This window comes from Lithobates pipiens, unplaced genomic scaffold (genome assembly GCF_037356315.1).
Source record: "Lithobates pipiens isolate NorthernLeopardFrog02 unplaced genomic scaffold, aLitPip1_a1.2 Scaffold_25, whole genome shotgun sequence".
NCBI lineage: Eukaryota > Metazoa > Chordata > Amphibia > Anura > Ranidae > Lithobates > Lithobates pipiens.
In genome coordinates, this window is record NW_027507787.1 from 156,424,214 (window position 1) to 156,430,378 (window position 6,165).

The window sequence follows — 6,165 nt, forward strand, 5'->3', positions numbered from 1 at the left end:
AAGCCTAACAACTATATGACCACGGATGTTTACCAAATCCTTTTCCAGTCATGGTCTAAAGTTATATTATCTAACAACTGTTTCATGGGGATATTTTAGAAGCTGGTGAAGAGAGATGTAACCAGTTTCATCTTCATATTTTATATGAGCCATTGTAAAGCATTCATTAACTTAAATCATGATGATATTTTTTGTTATTTGATTTATGGGTCAGTTCTACTAGTTAGAACTGACCCAAGTGGGGGTATATGTTGTAATGTGTATATATATTTCAGTTAGATTAAATTCAGTTAGATTTCAGTTGACTGAGTGACTTCTCCAAGCCACCTGCATTTTAACATATCAAAGGGACAGCTGAAGACCCTTTGATGTGTTAATCTTATGCAAGTCTACCTGGGTGTGTGAGGTACGGCCTGTTAAGCTAATTGAACATTTCAATGGATACATTGTTTTAACTTAAGGAAGTTGTAGGACCATAGAAAAAGTATTTATTGATGGTAATTAGATTGGAGAGAGGTATTCATGGGAAACATTTGGTTGACCTAGCAGAACCCCCCCCCCTTGTCAGACCAGTACTTGAGAGGACATTCAAGCTGGCATTCAGACAGTCTTGTTGGGGTGTGTGTGAAGGCACCTAGGTCTGAAGAAATATGGGGTTCTGAATATTTACTATATTGATAAGATTTACTCTGTTGGATTGGGTCATCTGTTGCAAGACTTTGTTCTGTATTGGAAGTCCAATAAAGTGCATCTCTCTGGAAGAATTGGATTGCTGCGGAAGAGTACTTATAATAATGAATTAATCATCTACCCACCACTATACATATACTATATCACTACAGAAGTGACCTCAAACTGAGATGTCAATCAAACCGCCCGGCCGTAGTAATAGATATAAAGAGTGCTGGGCGGAAGCTACTCAGTCCTTCAGAAAGCATCGCAAGGTGGGATAAAAGCCTGCAAATGAAGCGCCGCATCTGCAATCTCGTGATTTCATAGACATGGTGCTTCCCATAAGTGCACTGGGTGTGGCATCCGAACACAGTGCACTTAAAGACCTTTCTTGTAATTTTTTTTTTTTGTGACTGCCTGGTGGGGGGGGGGGGGGGGCAGCACCCATGTGCCCCCTATGGACGGGCCACCACTGGCCTGGGGTCAAGTGCAGGGGGCCCCCCCATGCAGCTGGGGCCCCTGGGCAGTGCCCACTCATTAAGACAGGCCTGAATGGCAGGCGTACTGGGTGAATCCATAACATCAGGTGTATGGAAGGCTGTGAGTGGGAAATCCTCCACATCCTTCTCTAACACCATTTCTGGATCTTCAAAGTTTTTCATGTCTACCACTTCTAAAGGGGGGGTAATTCCACTTCTGGGATCTCATAAAATTAGGTAGGGTTTTAAGAATATGCCCATGGGGGGTGTGTCTAAAAGCTTTGCAATTGTTCAATACCCTGAAGGTAGCAGCCTATAACCCAGAGTCTATGAATATTTAGCAGTGATAGCTACCCTCAGTACAGGCTCGCTACACAAATAGAATAGAGCAGTGTCAGCTGAAGACGGCAGTGTGGAGTGACTGTGTATGCTAGAAATGACACATAATAAACATAACCAGTGACATGCTTGGCAACTGTCAGATGACTTGTGTATGTACAGGGTAGTGCTGCATTATGTTCCTATAGCAGTAGCTATTTACACAGAACCTTACTAGATTGTGAGAAGATATAATATGTATAGAGGTGGTTTCCTGGACTATGCAGTGATAATTAAGTCTCCAAAACAAAGACAGTATTTAGAGCAACAGCCTAATGGTCACACCAGGTACAATTTAAAGCGGAAGGCCGCCGTTTTTTTTTTTTTTTTTTTTAAAGCCAGCAGCTACAAATACTGCAGCTGCTGACTTTTAAAATAATGACACTTACCCGCCCAGCACGCCCGCGATGTCGGCACCCGAAGCCGATCTCTCGATCGTCTCTCGGGTGCTGCCGCCGCCATCCTGGGTATGGGAATCAGGAAGTGGAGCCTTTCGGCTTCATTTCCCGGTTCCCTACTGCGCATGTGCGAGTCTCGCTGCGCAATAAGGATGGTCCCCGTTGTCTCTGGGATCCGTGTGTTTGCCAGCAGGCAGCGGGGGACCTTCGGAGAGGGGCGTAGATTCTGCGGAAAGGGGCGTACCTTCTGCAGAATCTACGCCGGAAGTGGGTGCAGATACCGGTACTGTACAGGTACCTGCACCCCCCCTCCCCCCTGAAAAGGTGCCAATTGTGGCGCCGGAGGGGGGGGGAGAGTTCCAATGAGCGGAAGGTCCACTTTAGGGTGGACCTCCACTTTAAAGCCTGACTTCAACCACGATTTAATACTACTTCTGTGAGATTCGTAACGATTTGATACAACTTCAGTGTATGGTGAAGTGACCATGGTGCCGTAAATCAATGTGACCCTCACTCACAGCGATTGTACGGCACCCCTGAACTGCCACTGCAGGGGCACATTCACCACAGGCTTATCGTACAACCCTGACCAACAACCCAGACCACAGCAGCCCCCACCCTAGGCAGGAAGGCCTGAAGCTTAGCGAGAGCCCTTTGCCATTAGGCCCCACTGTTGCTCCCATCACTCCTACCCAATTACAGTCAGGGAATACTAACCCCTCCTCCCCCGCAGCAAGAAAGGAGTCGGTGTTCTCTTCCTAAAAACTGACGGAGCTAGAGCTACCCCAATCTAGGCCAGCGACCCGACCCTCTGGGTCAGACCGCATGCAGCACCCATACCATTCAGCAGCACCCTTCCAGATGGCTCGGACTTGGCCCCACTGATGCCAGCATGGATGCCAAGACCGAACCACCCTTCCAGGTTCAAATGACACCAATGGATTTGCATGTGTCCTCCCCACACTCGGGAGTAACACAGCGCCTCCTCTGGAAACTAATAAGAACAGATGATACACTTGATCTTAGCCAAAAGGCTGAGAAGTCATTAATCACTTGTTTTATTTTATTGAAAGCCTGTGGCGTGCAAAACCTCAAAAAACTTCACCCGGTGCATTAAAAAATAAAATAAAAAATGTGCACACACATAAAGAGCAACACAAAAAAGTGCAGTGGATACACAAGCCCTCTGAAATCAGAGGGCCTTGTCCTCAATCCCTCGGGGCGTTAGGCTTCAGACAGGGACTAGAACACTTAAAACTTGGTCCTTCTGGCCGAAACCAGGCGGACCCCGTTCTTTGGAAGGTCTACCGAAACAGACCCACCCAAATACTAGGTGAGGCTCCCCTGAAGGGAGACCCCAACCCCAAGAGAGAGGGCGAAATAAGCCAGAAGGCCATATCCACCCCCTCCGGATCAGACCCAGATGCAGCACCCATCCTCATCAGGAGCACCCTTCCAGACAGCTCAGACTATCATGCATTGACCCCCAGTTTCTGTCGGGCGGCACAACGTGACCCCTACTGAAACTGTCCTTCCAGATGCAAATTACGCCATCGGAGAGTGCTGACCAAACCCTCTCTATAGGGAGAGAACAGCGCCTCCTTTGGCAACTGATACTATACTTGATCTTAGCCAAAAGGGCGAGAAGCAATCTTGTTGCATGCCTGAACCATGGGCAAGACCAAAGAGCTGTCCAAGGATGTCAGGGACAAGATTGTAGAACTACAAAACCATTGTCAAGCAGCTTGGTGAGAGGGTGATAACAGTTAGTACGATTATTTGCAAATGGAAGAAAGACAAAATAACTGTCGTCCTTGGCTCCATGCAAGATCTTACCTTATGGAGTTTCAATGATCATGAGCCCAGAACTACATTGGAGAATTTTGTCAATGATCTCAAGGCAGCTGGAACCATAGTCAACAAGAAAACAATTGGTAACACACTACGGACTGAAATTCTGCAGCTCCCTCAAGGTCCCCCTGCTCAAGAAATCACATGTACACCCCTGGCTGAAGTTTGCTAATGAACATCTGAATAATTTACAAGAGAACTGGGTGAAAGTGTTGCGGTCAGATGAGACCAAAATTGAGCTCTTTGGCATCAAATCAACTCGCTGTGTTTGGAGGAGTCGTCCTGCCTATGACCCCAAAAACACCATCCCCTAGCCAGTCTCCAGACTTTAATCCCATAGAAAACATGTGGAGGAAACTAAGTTTCAAGGCTGATGTTTTGGCAACTCGAACCTTCAAAGTGGTGTTTCCACCAAAAAAATAAATAAAAAAAATATATATAGCTTAAAATTCATAAAAAAATAATATTGGAAAAAAATTAATTTTTACTCACCTCTAAATGCCTGTTGCTAGGGGGTCCCTCGTAGTCTGCCTCCTTGAGTGCCGGGCACTGACATCACTTCCCCCTCGGCGCCGCACAGTGATCTGGGACGTCACGTGTCCCAGATGACTGTGCAGTGTATCACGGCGCGTGGCGCTGCTCACGCATGTGCAGTGGGTGCCCGGCTGTGAAGCCACAGCTGGGTGCCCACAGTAAGAATACCGGCACGGCGAGTAGAGCGGGGAAGGGGGGCTTCATTCCCCCACATCGCTGGACCCTGGGACAGGTAAGTGTCCAATTATTAAAAGTCAGCAGCTGCAGTATTTGTAGCTGCTGACTTTTACATTCTTTAAATTCTAATACCTGGGCTACATTTCATAGTATTTAAACATTTTGCAATTCTTTTCATTTTAAAGAATACTGGGAAGTTTCAGTACTTTGTTCTATTGCCATGTTTTGTTTGGGGAATTGTACACTCCCTTACAGTCAAAATGTCAGTCTGGGCATACAAAAAAAAAAAAAAAAGTTTTATTAACCACTTAACAACCGGGCACTTAAACCCCCCCATGTGACCAGACCAATTTTCAGCGCTCTCACACTTTGAATGACAATTACTCAGTCATGTAATACTGTACTCAAATTTATTTAGTGTCCTTTTTTCATACAAATAGAGCTTTCTTTTGGTGGTATTTTATAGCGCAAAAAATAAACTCAGAGGTGATAAAAGAAAAAAAGATTGAAAAGTTTGAACAAAAAAAACAAATTTTTCTTAGTTTCTGTGATAAAATTTTGCAAATTATGATTTTTTCTTTATAAATTTTGGCCACAATTTATACTGCTACATATCTTTGGTAAAAATAACCCAAATTAGTGGATATTATTTGTTTTTTGTGAAAGTTAGAGAGTCTACAAGCTATGGTGCAAATCATAAAAAATTGATCACACCTGATTTACTGGTGGCCTATCTCATTTCTTGCGACCCGAACAAGCCAGGAAAGTACAAATACCCACCAAATGACCCTTTTTTGAAAGTAGACATTCCAAGGTATTAAGAGGCATGGTGAGGTTTTTGATGTTGTAATTTTTTCCCCACAATTCTTTGTAAAATGAAGATCTATTTTTTTTCCCCACAAAATCGTCATTGTAATAGGTTATTTCTCTCACATGGCATGTGTATACCACAAATGACGCCCCAAAAATACATTCTGCTACTCCTCCTGAGTATTACAATACCACATGTGTGGGACTTTTTCACAGCCTGGCCACATAGAGAGGCCCAACATGCAGGGAGCATCAGGTCTTCCAGGAGCATAAATTACACATCTAACTTGTTGACTACCTATTTCACTTTTGAAGGCCCTGGAGCACCAGGACAATGACACGTGACACTAATGACAGATGGCACTGATAACAGATGGCACTAATAGGTGGTACTGATGACACGTGACACTTATATGTGGCACTGAGGACAGATGTCATAGACAGGTACTGTGGGCATTTTATTTTCGCTTTTTTTTCCTTTCACTTACCCTGCAGCCATTCGCTCTCCCTCCTCTTATGATGTCTGTGTGAGGAGGGAGAGAAGGCAATGAGAGATGCTCTCATATGTTTACACTCAGATCGAGTGCTAAATGGCCACTCTGATTGGCCATTTAGCATAATCTGTGATTGGCTGTGTCCAAATGACACAGTCAACACATAATTTCCCCTCTGCGCGCCCGCGCGCAGAGGGGATATAAACAAGAGGACATCCAGGGACGACGTCCTGGCAAATGTAGTCCGCGCTATAGCGCGGACACCTAGTGGTTAAACCCTATGGATCAAGACTGGGATGCCATTGAAGTTAGTGTGTGTGCGCAAAGGCAGGTGTCCCAATACTTTTGGTAATCTACTGTACCTCTTTTTGT

General features: G+C 45.0%; 1 non-coding gene across 1 annotated transcript; it reads right to left on the reverse strand.

Annotated features, from left to right (window-relative positions):
• Window positions 1-2,783: 2,783 nt before the first annotated feature.
• Window positions 2,784-2,973, reverse strand: LOC143932453 (U2 spliceosomal RNA). The gene has a single exon (XR_013262902.1). It is a non-coding gene; the product is annotated as a U2 spliceosomal RNA (small nuclear RNA).
• Window positions 2,974-6,165: the final 3,192 nt, after the last annotated feature.